The 15,434-nt window shown below is 40.0% G+C and overlaps 1 protein-coding gene across 1 annotated transcript in view; it reads left to right on the top strand.

The window, feature by feature from the left end:
• The first annotated feature begins 938 nt into the window (after positions 1-938).
• The window catches only part of dab1b (DAB adaptor protein 1b), a 39,864-nt gene continuing 25,368 nt past the window's right edge, over positions 939-15,434 (top strand). The window contains exon 1 of the mRNA XM_027155690.2: positions 939-1,204. The gene's annotated coding sequence lies outside the window, so the exon portion shown is untranslated. The remainder of the gene's footprint in view (positions 1,205-15,434) is intronic.

Here is a 15,434-nt window from a genome sequence, read left to right as displayed (position 1 = left end):
TTTTAACTGAAGCTAACTGAAGCTCCTTGGTTAAATCTCTTCTCATGGTCTATGCATATATATATATATATATATATATATATATATATATATATATATATATATATATATATATATATATATATAAATTCTTACAAAACAGTTCTGCTCCAATTATCTAATTCCTCAAACAACATTTCAAGAGTGATTATATTTCCTAAAACAACACTGAGATGTTAACTGTGTGTATATTAACTGTGTGTATCACTCTGCTTGTCTGTGTTCTTTAAGTTAGAAACTGTTACTACAAGGGCATGGCAAACAATATTTTACATAAAACTTTTTATACAAAATATGAAACTGTGTTAGCTGAAGATGAAAAAAAAAGAATAAGAACCACCTTTAAACTGGATTGTACAAATCAACGTCTGAAATGTCACATAATTAACACAATATAAATAACATAAATAACATAAATAATTGTCATTTGTCAAAAGTTTTTTGTTGTTGTTGTTTATGGAATTATTATATATATGCAAGATTACATGACAAACTAAATATAAGCATGGATGCGATTAGCTACAGCAATGTCGCTATTAATTATAACCGCTATCTTGCATATGCCTAAATAGAGTTGGGTTACTAGTGGGAGTTTTCAGTAGATCTTCAGCTAGGCTTTATTTCACTTCATTATAAATAGAAATGCAAATTTAGCGATCATCAAATACCATACTTTGAAATCGAGTAAAGGAAAACAGAATTATCTTGGGATTCAAAGAAACCAAAGTGTGCTCTTCATATGCATTGAGTGTGAATCTAGGGTTAGTGGCACATACTAACGCTTTGTTTTATTTTAGTGACGCTTTATTTTGCTAGACATATTTTGTAGTGTTTATGAGACGTATGGCCTTCCATAGATAACGCCTCGTTATCGCATCAAACCGCTGCAGCGTTGCCAAGAGACGCTGTGAGCCGCGCGTGCCGGTTTTTCAAACCTTCAGTCTAGAGGAAGGCGCTAACTGTCACTAAGCCACTTTAGCCACAGAGCGCGAGGTGAAGATGTACATACAATTTCTCTCGAAAATGTAAATAAACAAAGATTTATTCTGGTTTATCGGAGAGATATGGACGGATTATGGAATTAACTTTCAAATGAATCCAAAGGATGAGTTAATAAACGGAAAACGGAGTTATTTTTTGGGAAGGAAAAGTCCCAGATGCTGAGGTGAGTAAGCTACAGGTATGGTATTACCTCAGAAAATCAAACGATGTCTACAGGGGTTTCTTCAGATTGTTTCTTGTTTTGTTCATACCATGTCATGTTCATATCATGTCACGCTTGATATGAAAGTTTTATAACCTGAGGAACCTGTCTGATAAAGAGAGCAGAACTGCTTTAATGGGGTTTTATAACGTTATTTTCTTCCTATCAACTCTTTGAGTAAGGACATGATAGGATCAAAATGGTGAAAGATCTCTTGTCAGGTCTTTGCACTGTTACAAAATGCTTTGGAAACACATCAGACAGACGGAATGGATGTTGTCCAACAGCTTTAAATCAGAAATCATGTGACCTCAAATGGTCCATTTTAATCTGAAGACCAAAAAATAAACAGAGATGCTCGTTGATAGAGCCGGGTCTGACCGGTGTTGGATAGAGTATACGTTCCTTAATATGTTCCTTAAAGAACATACAGAGATGGCAGATCATTACAGGTGTTGTGTACATTGGCATGGACTAATCACATAAAATTTGGTTTGGAAAATATCAGTCTTGGTGTATCCAGAGTCAATGGGAACACTCGTGTGAGGCTGGAAAATGAGAGGGCATCTTTCTCACACACACACACACACACACACACACACACACACACACACACACACACACACACACACACACACACACACACACACACACACAAACAATTCCAGCCAGGGGTGCCAATAAGACTAAGGGGGGAAAAGATAGGACAATTCTAAGGGCCCCACACACTTTTGGGACCCCCAGAGGCTTGTATGTTTGGTGCGATATGGGTGTGGTAGGGGGCCCAGTCTCATTTTCTTTCATAGGGCCCAAAATTGCTAGTGGCGCCCCTGATTCCAGCTACTCGGAGATTGGAGAAAAGCAGTAAACCTGGAGGAATCCCATGAAAAGAACATGCCCAGATACTCTACACAGAATCATACAGCAATGAGATGGTGTTAGAATTACAATATACAGCCAAATGTATGTAGACACCTGTCCATCACATGTATATATATATTTCCTCCTTAATCTGTTGCTAGCATAGAATTTTCTAGAATGTCTTTGCATGCTGTAGCATTGCAATCTCCCTTCACTGGAACTAAGAGGCCCCAATCTGTTTCAGTATGACAACGCACCTGTGCACAAAGCAAGCTCCATGAAGACATGGTTTGCCAAAGTCGGAGTGGAAGAACTCGAGAGTTCATACAAATGAACTGAAACACTAGCTGCATCCCAGACCTCCTAATCTGACATTTGTAGCAGATCTCATTAATGCTCAAATCCCAACAGCCACACTCACAAGAGTGGAGCTTATTGTAACAGCAAAGGCAAAAAACATTGGAAATTTGACGTTCAAAAAGCACATATTGCATGTTGTCACCGTGCCTCGGGGGTTTCCTCCGGGTACTCCGGTTTCCTCACCCGGTCCAAAGACATGCATGGTAGGTTGATTGGCATCTCTGGAAAATTGTCCGGAGTGTGTGAGTGTGTGAGTGAATGAGAGTGTGTGTGTGTGCCCTGTGATGGGTTGGCACTCCGTCCAGGGTGTATCCTGCCTCGATACCCGATGACGCCTGAGATAGGCACAGGCTTCCCGTGAACCGAGGTAGTTCGGATAAGCGGTAGAAAATGAATGAATGAATGAATGAAGAAGCACATATTGGTGTGATGGTCAGGTGTGCAATAGCGTTGGCTATATCATGTATAACAAACCCAGTTTCATGCCAGTATCTGCCTACTACTGATATTCAACACCAATTTACATTTTACATTTCTGGCATTTAGCAGACACCCTTATCCAGAGTGACTTACATTTTTATTTATATAACTGAGCAATTGAGGGTTAAGGGCCTTGCTCAGGGGCCCAGCATTAGCACTTTGGTGGACCTGGGATTCAAACTCATTACCTTCTGATCATTACCCTACCCTACCCACAGGTTTGTAACCGTTTACGACTGGTCAGCAAATTCCCAGCCCTTCCTCAGTTGACATGGAAGTGTTAGAGCAGAGAAAAGACCTGCAGGACAGGGTGCTCCTGTACCAGGACCTGTCCTGAACCTGTCCCCTACACTGACAATAGCAAACAACAAATCCAATCAATTCTCATGAATGTTTGTGTGAACCAAAATTACAGTCCCGCGTCTTGACTTCATAGCTGGACATAGTCCCTATTTAATGTTTGATGAGCAAAAATGGAGCGATTTGTTTTGTCATTTCATCACATCCTGTCATGTACAACCTCAAATTAAATGTCTGTAGAGACATTATGAACAGCAAAAAGAAATATAATAACACACCTACAACAGTTTACATGCAAGTGTGTATTTCAGTTTCGAAAAATATACCTTAGGAGAATTTTACAATGTTGTCATGTGATGGCTGTCTATATCAGTTCACGTTTCTTTTTACACTTATCCCTGTCCTGTAACGAGCTCAATCTCAGATGCTTCTTTAGACTGAACTCAACTACAATATACCCAGTATCAAGTTCTTGCTCTAATAACCTACTAATTTGGTTGATCAGTATTAAAATGAGATATTTTTATTCAGCAATAATATGAACATAAAATGTGCAAGGAGGTGCCTGTGGTGGTAAATTAAAACCCAAGACAGTGCAATTACATCACAGAAAAAAACTTGCAGTGAATAATAATATGCCATGTACATGATATGCAACAATAATGCTACAGTAACAATACCCTGTCTCACCGATGCTAAGCTCATGCAGGTTAGGAGACATTTTACACCTCAGTCACGTCACTGCTACTGTTTAAACATTGTTTACATTGGATGTTCAAATTTCAAAGCTGTTGATCAGAAAATGTTCAAAGCTGGAGATCAGAAGGCTGTGAACTGAGGTCCCATAACTGCAATGTAGCCGCTGTCGCCTCAAAACTCATCTGCATGCTAGGATTGTCCTCTTTGAGGAAAACATCTGGCCAGTTAAACTGGTGCTGAATTCTCAATTCTGATGCAGATGTGTGCTACATCACATACTCATGAATTACATCATGCCATTTTGTAGTATAAACAGTGTGAGTATGGTGTTCACTCTGAAAATTTCAAGAAGAAGTACTACAACAATGCACTTATTCAATTATCTAGAAAAAAATATGGAATATTTGACACATAGTGCACTCAATGCTCGCAGCTTTGCTTATGGAGCAGAAGAGGGGTGGGGGTAGCAGTCTTTGACATTTATGGAAGGACCGTCTAGCGTCAGAGCTTTGTAACGGTCGCAGATGTTCAGGACAGAGGACTTTACGTCATGCAGTTTCTCAGATATATGACAAGCTGTGTTTGTTTGTTTGTTTGTTTGTTTGTTTTGTTGTATTAAATACAAGAGATTCTATTAAGAGACCAAACGTTTACAGCTGTTGAAACGTGAGCGCAAACAGGAACTAGCGAATGTACAACAATATTAAATTGTAAGAACAGACAAAGAAATATGATGTTTTCTACAATAAATAAAAAAAATGTAATCTTTCAAAAATTGCTGTGATTAAAATGAAATTGCTTTCTAAGGGACATGCAGCTCTATGAATATAATCAACTTCAGGGTGGTGAGAGTAACTCGGCTCTATCACACCACCGTGTCTTCCTGTTTCAGCACAGCCCGGAGTGTTTTAATCTCTACATATCACTCGCCCTTGCCTGTGACTGATGCGACTCCAGTAACAAAAGGATGACACACTTAATCAGCTCCATCGCCATGTTGTATTGAATAAATGACACACTGACACTATTGTTGATAGAGCTGAAGACTGAGGGAAAGTTGAACTGACAAATACGGGCTTTGGAGAGCGATTTCAAATGAAGGTAGGAGGAACACTGCTTTCAGAGGATTGTAGATGATAATTACTTCCTCTATTTTTATGGGGCACTCCTAGGAATTTATATTCATTTGACTTTCAATTTAAATAACGTCAATAAATACATAAGCAATTTAAATTGAAATAACTTTCATCCTTTAAAGAAGCTATATGTGTCTGTTGAACAGTTAATAATTCAATTCAATGTAATTTTCAATTCAGGGGGCACGGTAGCTTAGTGGTTAGCACGTTCGCCTCACACCACCAGGGTTGGGGGTTTGATTCCCACCTGCACCTTGTGTGTGTGGAGTTTGCATGTTCTCCCCGTGCATCGGGGGTTTCCTCCGGGTACTCCGGTTTCCTCCTCCGGTCCAAAGATATGCATGGTAGGTTGATTGGCATCTCTGGAAAATTGTCCGTAGTGTGTGAGTGTGTGAGTGAATGAGAGTGTGTGTGTGTCTGCCCTGCGATGGGTTGGCACTCCGTCCTGGGTGTATCCTGCCTTGATGCCTGATGATCACTGAGATAGGCACTGACTCCGCGTGACCCGAGAAGTTCGGATAAGCGGTAGAAAATGAATGAATGAATGAATTTTCAATTCAAATTTATTTGTATAGAGCTCTTAACAATAGACAATTTCTTAAAGCAGCTTTACAGAACATAAAAAGAGTACAAATATTATACAAAGACTATTGTATTATAAAAGTTCAAGATTAATATTAGACATAATTAAATGTGTTTGTGTTTATCCCTAATGAACAAGTCTGAGGTGACTGTGGTGAGAAAACTCTCCCTTAGATGGAAGAGGAAGAAACCTTGAGAGGAACCAGACTCAAAAGTGAACCTCATCCTCATTTGCGTGACACTGGAGGGCATAATTATAAACCTTTTATTACAAAATTTTTATTCACCTACAGTATGAAAGCATTAGTGAGATCAGACACTGAGGAGGTCTGGGGTGCATTTAATATTACAGTTCATTGCATTGGGGCTGAGTTCGGGGATCTCAAGTTTCTTCCACTCCAGCCTCGATGCATCATGTTTTCATGGAGCTCTGTGCTTTGGGCAAGAGGCATTGTCATGCTGGGGCAGGTTTAAGCCTTCTAATGCTAGTGAAGGGGAATCAATAACACTAGCACACAGAGATATTACAGAAAACTTTGTGTTTAGTGTAAAGATCAGGGGTGCACATACATTTGGCCATATAGTCGGAAGAAAGCCTGTATTGAAGAACAGCTGATATGTTCAATTTCTTTAGCTTTTCTTTAATGAATTAACAGCAAACTATAAATGTAGTAAGAGTCTCTCGACCAGAAGTCCAACCTCAGACTTACTGATGATATTAAGGGAAATAAATTTGCGTATTTCGATTTTTCTGCACTTGCTACTAAACAATTTCCTCAGCAGTTCAATCAGAACAGTTAAACATAAACCTAACTGGGAAATTAAAACAGGATTTTCACCTCTTATCACAGCTTTATAGAGTACGATTGATATTTGCATTGAGTTCCCCGTAGGCAATTATCATGAAATTACTTTTTTTTTTTTTTTTTTTACCATAACCTGTGTAAAAACAACCCTACTTACTAAGCTATTCTGTCTGGAAGATAAATGGAGTCTGCATAATGTGAAGACAAAGAAATCCCAAGTTGGAATAGAAAGAGACAGCATCGGATTTTTTTTTCTTTTTCAGTCCAAATCAACCAATTAAGAATGGCTTTAGAAGTAGCATCTTCTGTGAACCAGTCCAAGTATGTAGTGTACTTCATTTCCTTATTGCAAGCGCTTTGATTTTTGCATCAAAGATTAGGATTGTCGAAGCGATAAACTCAGAGTGCCTCATGAGCGGAAATCCACTTTCCCAACCATACGGCGGAGAAGAGCTAGAGCGCGTTGTGCATTAATTCTCCTTTTCCCCCCAAGGCTTCTCAGAAATGGCACAGGATTCAGAAAACTTGGCTCACGACGTCTGGCACTGGATCGAGGCTCTGGCAGCACAGAGGGGCCATCAAATACAACACTCTTACAGTACCTGTGAGCTATTCTAGTTCAGGAACATAAACTCAACACTCCACTTAGATCTTCAGAAACGTCACAACAGTGGCTGGACAGGCCGGACTAATGAATCATTAAAGACGCCACTTGGCCGAGAGACTGACAAGCTGCCATATCGCTGCCTCTTGGGCTTTTGTAATTCTGGTGCAATATGAGAGAGAGAAAAGTGAGAAGAGCTCAGCTCAGTGTAGTTTGCTTTGACTTTGGCAGCTGCCTGCTTTGTTCATCACAAGGTCAGATGCGAAGACGTATTTGAATGAAACAATCATGTCACCGTGAACACTAAACCGTAGAGGCAGATTTTGTTACTACACCGAAGTGAAGAATTTGTCTATACGTAATCTCGACCTGACTTGATAATTGCACATCCTGAAGTTTTTTATACTTCTTATACCACAGCGATTGACTAAATATTCCATGAAGTTCGTACCCTTTATCCGTCAATGATTATAATTGCAGAGTAAAAGGTTTGCTGATACACAAAATAGTGGGACAAATAGTTAGTTTTTGTCAGGGTAATTCTACTATTAATCATACGGTTTGTCTCACTTGACCGGAACCTGTAGGGATAAAGCAGAATAGCCGCACAGCTCGAACGAAGAGTTACGGCCTTCGGAATGATCTAATTTCTTTCATCTACCAGCTTTCACTTTATCGGCTACATTAAGTGTAGAGTCGATTAAAACTTATGATTCTCATTCATTTGTGGACTCCAAATTGGCTGCCTCAGTGTCTTACATAAGCGCCATTACACTTCTCTGTACATCGTAAAATTAACGGTCCGCATTCATTAAATATCTCAAGGTAATGGCTACGAGTTCGATTTGACCGTTCAGAACCTGTACCGCTTTTTTCTTATGACAATGTAAAGACTGAACTGCTTTCTGTTCTGGCGTTTGTAAGGCAAGTCCCATTGATCAAGCCGTTGATGGTATGGACTCCACACACAAAAGGCGGAGGCGGGAATCGAACCCCCAACCCCGGAGGTGTGAGGCAAACATGCTAACCACTAAGCCACCGTGTCCCCTACAGTGCAGAACACCTTCCGACCAAAAAGAATCTAGGAGTCAGGACCTGCATGGTGTAAATATATTAAGTGTAAACTACTTTATCTAGGATCTAGTCCATTATTTCTTAACCATAATGTTTTGTATCTCCAACAATAATAATCTTTGTTGGGATGTAATTGACATGGTGTGCATAGTTAATAACAGCATTTGAGATCTTTTTTTTTCGTAGATAAAGGTTAGTTTAAGGTCTGCTGGCTCAACGGTGATGAGCGCGGTTAAGCCTGGAGCGAGTAACCAAGTATAAATAAAGTTTAAACGCTGCATTTATTCAATGCTCCCTGAAGAAAGTGCCTAGTAAAGGAAATCTACACTAGACCACGCCTACTTTCAAGCGTTCACCCCAGAAGACATACGACCCATTAATCATAAAGCCAGCACGTTTCTAAACAGCTATTGGAAGGCACTCGAACAGAATGTTTTATTCATTCATTTATTCATACAGTGATTAGAACAGACCAAGCCCTTTAGTCAGGGGTCTGGTTTACAGCAAACATATCCAGCATTAACAGTAAAGGACAAAAAGAAAGATCAGGTGATATGAGCTTCACGTTGGCAGCAGATTAAAGGGACATTGCAGAAGTAATATAAAAATATTTTTGAAATCTGTTAAATCAACACTGCACTATACTAGAAAGCTAACAGCTAAACTATGCTACAATATTCAACGCACTTTGATTTATGTTCTTGTGTAGCTTTAAGCTGTTAGCTTTCTTCTTGTTGTTCCTTCTAAAACAAAAGACAATCAAAAAACGGAGTGAAAGTTGTTTTATGACACCTGCATCAAAAGGCAGATCCTCACTTCACTTCATTACTAACGGATTATTCTTATTGTGAAGTCGATTGTGAAATCGTTCCTGGATAACAAGTGAAAGATTACGGTAAAGACAGGATTGTGTTATGAGTAGAAAGATGGATTTCCTCTCCACGGGGACTCACCACACGATCAGCAGCTCCAAGGTCATTATTTTCATTATTAACTGCGCTGATGGAGGAGCACACTGAGACGCCAGCAGCACGCTGCCCATCATGTAATCAGTCTGGTGTGACCTGAAAGCACAAACATGCCGTGTAAATCTTAATTACACTCAAACAAGAATATTAAATGCCCTTTTTTATTGGGTGTGTAACCCGGCAGACACTATCACGTGCAAGCGTCTAACCCAATTACCTTCCATGCTTATAAACCTTTTACCTTTGACTTCAAGCCTTTACAAGCATACACTAGAGATCTGTAATATTAGACTTCTGAATTATTTCAACATGAAATTCTGTCATTCATGTCAACATTTATAACCTCATTATAAGAAATAGTAGATCATGTAGATCTTAATGTTAATAAAAGGCGGGGTCTCCGATTTTTGAGAAATGCTTCAGAAAACTGAGTTGGGACGAATAATAAACAAAAATCAAAACAAAAATGAAAACAAACGTATAGCCAATGAGCAGAAAGGGGCGGGGCTTGTCAATATGAGGTGGAGAGAGTGTTCAGTGCGCATGTGTGACATTAGCAGAAAGCGGTTTTAACATTGACATGGAGGATAAAAACAAAAAAAGAAAACGAAGAAAGGCTTACGATAAGGCAAGAAGTAGGACGTGTTAATATAGGATCAGCTTTCCAGCGCTGGAGAGAACTGAAGGAGCAGGAAGCTGGCCACATATTCACAGATTGGAATTTCCCGAGTCAATAACTCCTGAGCTAAATGCTGTTACTACACAAATAACACCTCTTTTCTATCGTAGTAATGTAGAGAGGCAGCTACAACCGCATTTTGTGTAGTAACAGCATTTAGCTCAGGAGTAATTTACTCGGGAAACTCCAACCTGTGAATATGTGGCCGACTTTACTTAAGACGCCGAGGTGCTTTTTTCCTTCCCGATAGGTGAGTAACGTTGGTTTTGCTTTGTTACACAGAACTAATATATGCCTTTGTCCTTTACATGATTATGCTTGTGTGTCATTTTTGCTTGTTTGTTTATCTGCAATTGTATTGTTCTTCCCTTCAGCTATGATAAAGACACGTTTCTTTCTGTTAGTTGCCTGGGTTATGTATGTATGTGTGGGCGGAGCTATCGATACAGGGGTGGGACCCATTTGGGTTAGGGGAGTGTTTGTTTTGGTGATTTGTCAACGTCAACATTGGCTTTCAAACATCGGAGACCCTGCCTTTAAGGATTTATGAGCTTTGCTAGTTTGGAGTTCTCACTTGCTAGAAAATAGCTAGCATAGTGCTTCCAGTGGTGTTTAATGAGGGATAAAACATCAACAATATCGAACATTAGCAGTAAGTAAGAAGAGGTTTTACTGTGAGAAACGAGTCGAAGAGACAATAACGCAAGTTACAGTAGAGACTCGGCTTTGACCAGTTAGCTATTGATGCGATAACAAGCTTGATGGTGTTGATGGTCGCATGTTAGTATGAAAGTTGAAGCTTTGGAAGCTGAAGGATTTCAGAGAGCAGGACAGAATAAAGTACACTCATTATCACACACACACACACACACACACACACACACACACACAAACACACACACACAAAACAGATCATGTGTTAATTATCAAACCGATAAAGCAAGAAGTTCAGGTTGGATATTTTTTCCCATAAAAGAGGTTCATGTAAGCGTATTTCAGCAGTGAGGCTCCATGTGGTGTGTCAAGAAATTAACAATAGCTCCAATATGCCACTTTTTTTTATCGAGCCGAATCGAGTTATTTTTTTTAATAAAAAAAATCTTTGTTCTGAAGGTTATATAATTGCTATAGAAATCAGGTGAATAGTCAGTGCAAGATATTTAATTAGGTAGGCTTTCTGTGTGTGTGTGTGTGTGTGTGTGTGTGTGTGTGTGTGTGTGTGTGTGTGTGTGTGTGTGTGTGTGTGTTTGTGTTAGAGCTCTTTCATTACAGCTGGAGCTTTTTTTTCTCTCCTGCTGAAGCCTCTCTTTATTTCAGTGGCTTCAGCTGCTGATTACACTCACAAAACAAGATGTTCAGTACTTTTGAGATGCAGTGTTTTGGGCCGTGTACATGCGAGCCATGATACGACTGGTGTAAAGGGAAAGGAGAAGAAGAACTGGAAAGGAGAATAGAAGAAGAGGGAGAGAGAAGGGAGAAGGGAAAATGAGAGGAGAGATGATGAGGGAGGAGAAGGGAAATGAAAAGAGAAGAGAGACGAAGGCCAGGAGAAGAGGAGAATATAGGAGCAGAGGGAGAGAGAGAGGAGAGATAAAGAGAAATAAAGTGAGGAGAGGAGAATATAGGAGCAGAGGGAGAGAGAGAGGAGAGATAAAGAGAAATAAAGTGAGGAGAGGAGAATATAGGAGCAGAGGGAGAGAGAAAGAGGAGAGATAAAGAGAAATAAAGTGAGGAGAGGAGAATATAAAAGGAGAGTAAGAAAGAGGGAGCAGAGAGGAGAGTTGAGGGAGGTCGTACAGTAGATGGTTGTGTATTCGGTTGAATGTAGGTGAACGTCTCCTCCTGTACAGAGCGGTTGTTTTATTGCCTGCAGAACGACTCGTCTACAGTTCAACGCCGTGTCCAACTTTTTTTTACATTTCTTTCCACCTAATTTTAAATCTCGGCCAGATTTCCCCACTCTTGTGCCAGATCTGCTTTGCATGCACTGTTTCTATCTGTAATGCTGTGAGTTTACAGACTTTGGGAAACACTGCAGCCTCATGTGTCAGGGACGTAGGTCGTAGAAGTATTAATAATAATTATTTTCATCATCATTTCTTGACTCTGATTGAGTTGAACACGGGGAGGCGCGTGCTGTTTCTTGTTTCCCCTGTAGAGAACAACTCGCATGGTGTATTTAATCTATTATCTAAAATAATGATGGCAATAATCACATGAAAAAAAAAAACGACTTAAATTCTGTACTTTTGGCAGTGATGGAGGTTTCGTTCGAACCACCCGAACTCCCCCCCTGCCTACGGGCTTGTGTGTGCACTCAACATTAACGGTGGTTGAGCTCATTTATATTGTAGACCTTATGATTCAAAAATATCTATATTCTTAATTATTTTCTGTAAATCTGTATATCATTAACACAGCATGTATCTTCAAACATCAGGGTTTCCTAATCTGCACTTTCCCGGCAGCTCTTAGCTCTTAGCTGTACATTACGACTCAACAGAAAGTCAACCTTCGGTCTTCTGACCCAGGAAACGTGAAGAACTGAGACTCCACCAGCTGTATCCACTGACCACGAACTCACGAAGCTCTTTCTCGGCTGAACAGACAAATCTGTTTGAGCACACGCTCTTCTCTCCTTTACCTCACCTCGTGTCACCTTTAATTAGAGAGCTCACATCCTTCCTTTCCTTTTTTCACGCTCGGAGGATCTGCTGTTCATTCTGGACAACACGTCCGGGCCTCTGGGCCGGCCTTTCGTGTCATAGGTTATATAAAGAGCTCCGTTCCTGCTACTTTTTAATGCATTATTTCAAGAGATTACACTCGAGAAAATCCTTCTAGTCAGTTCTTTAGACCGTGCAAGAAAGTACAGGTTACTGAGCTGTATGTCAGAAATAAACACACAAAAAAAAATAGCTGAAGAGTTTTCACACTTGACATTAGTGTCTGAACCAACAGCATATGCGCACACACACACACACACACACACACACACACACACACACACACACACACACACACACACACACACACACACACACACGTTTTACAATTTCACAGCTTCTCAAAATATTTTATTAATCTCCTCCTCCACTGATCAGGGTGTAAAGCAACAACAATGACAAAAGAAGATGGACAAAGTGGTGGTGTTAGAAATTGATTTCCTGTCTGGCATGTTGATTAGAAAGTTTCCATATTTCAGCATTAGCAAAATAATTACAATATATTTAAAAAATACATTTTACATACACGACTTCCGACGTTTCTTTTTCACCAGCTATTGAAAAAGCATCAGGGAATCAATGAACAATCCAACAGAAGTCTAGAGACTGAAGTTCCTGAACTCAGAAAGAGGAAGAAATGCAGAAAGAGAATTAATATTATGTTTCAATTCATCAACCTCGAGAACTGAATGGATAACTGTTTAATATCTTTCTTGTTTCTTTATACATTTAAACAGACCAGAAACTGCTTAACGGGATGTGCAGAAAAAAAAAAGATATAGGATTATCTTCTGCCAAACGAAAAAAAAAGTCGCCTCCCGCGACTGTTAAGCGAACAGCATGCTTTTGATTGTGCGGAGAAACTCACACGCTTCTCTTACACGTTTACACAGAAATCATCCAACTTCCAATCATCCGACTGATGTCTTTATTCTGTATAAAGTCTAAAAGCATCGCTCTTTTGACGGATTCAAACCTCCCTGCGACACGTTTGAAGATTTTTGGTCAAAGGATTCTTGTTCCTGCTATTCGCAGCTACATTGATCAGTCTTGTTAAGAAGTGATCTGGAGCGCGGCGCGACACGGCACGGAACGGCACGGGCGCTAGCACAGATTTTCCCTGACAGAACCTCACGAGAGATGAACAAACTAGGCCACTGCCACTCATGCACGTCTCAGTCGAGCTCTCGCGAATATGAAGAGCAGCAGCTGTCAGGGGTTATCCCACTCCATTTACAGTGCTAATCCCAAAGACAAATGTGTCCCCTCTAGAAATCAGGGCAGACTTCAGCTTTGCTTTAATAATAAGATCAAGAAGCTCATATGTGATTGAGCAAAAACAAAACAAACAAAAAAAAAACATGATCTTGAGTTGTTTTCTTTCCTTGAGGCCTTTGGAAGGCAGGATGCCACTGAAAAACACACACACACACACACACACACACACACACACACACACACACACACACACACACACACACACACACACGCACACACACAGTGAGATGAAGCTGCTTGTTAACTGTGCACCAAATCATCAGAGACACTGGAGCTGATCAGGGACGCCATGCTGACCTAGTTAGCGCCAGTCGTACATCGCATTAACTCGTTCTTTTAACAGAACTCAATAAGCCGTCGCCGCCTTGCTGCTGATGAAAATTACATTACAGAGACTCCATGCCGTTTTTCTGACATCCAGCTGTCTTAACACGCATAAATATTTCACAGCAGAAACCAAGAGCACGTGAAAACGATATCTAGGTGTCAGTGTAGCACCTCCTCTAGACAGGATCATGATCAGCGATGACCTGCTAGGAAGTACAGTTCTTTGAGTCTTTTCACTGGCCGAACGATTCAGGAAACGATTCTTTTAAACCGTTAATCGAGGTGTTTAATTGTTTTGCTCAAATCTTCATCTTTAACAGTTCATCATCAAAGGAAAAGAAACACCTAGAAGTGTTCAGAAGGTTTATTGTTCACAGCCCGACAAAGCGACTACTACTGCATACAGTGAAAGGATACAGAGACTCATATAACTGACTGATTCACTCATGAGCAAAAGGATTCCCTAATGATTCAAACACTGACAGGTTGAATGTGAGAGCAGTGAGCGGTCATGAACGGAACGAACAATTCAACGATTCAGTCAGCGATGAGCCGAGCGAGAAAGGAGTGAATCAAGGACATGAACAAAATGATTCAATGATTTAAACACTGTCCAAGAATCACTTTTTTTTGTTTGTTCAGCTCATGAGAGTCTGAATCAGTGAATTGTTTTGTTCATTTTCTATGATTCACTCCTTTCGCTCCGCTATAATTCAGCTCATAACTCTTTGAAGTAGTGAATCCTTTCATTCGTGTACATGACTCATTCCCCTGGCAATGTTTTTATCAGTGAATTTTTTGGTCATGTTTATGAGGCATTCCTCTTTCATCTAGCTCGTCAGTGTTTAAATCAGTGAATCATTTTGCTCATGTTAAAGATTCACTCCTTTCTCATTAAGCTCATTACGAATAAAAAAAAATCACTGATGATTCAAACACTGAATTACAGTGTATGGATCTCAGTCAAGACCATGAGATTCTCATTCAAACACTGATGAGTTGAATGAGAAAGAAGTGAATCATTCACCTAAACACAACAATTCACTGATTCAGTCAATAAGCAGAATGAGAGAGGAGTGAATCATGGATATGACCAAAATGATTCACTGACTCACAGAATGAACAGAATCCACCATCTATAACCAAACAGATTCACTGATCCAAAACAAGATCCTCCGAACACAAGAGCAGGGAATCTCAGTTGATACCAAAAGAGTTGAGTGATTCAGAGACTGATCTGCTGTAAGAGAGATTGGAAATCATCTCTGTCATGAAGAAAAAGATTCAGTGAGTTAAGGAACGTTCTGTTGA

The sequence above is a fragment of the Tachysurus fulvidraco genome, chromosome 1 (genome assembly GCF_022655615.1).
Source record: "Tachysurus fulvidraco isolate hzauxx_2018 chromosome 1, HZAU_PFXX_2.0, whole genome shotgun sequence".
NCBI classification, from domain to species: Eukaryota; Metazoa; Chordata; class Actinopteri; order Siluriformes; family Bagridae; genus Tachysurus; species Tachysurus fulvidraco.
This window is presented reverse-complemented; position numbering and strand designations above follow the sequence as displayed.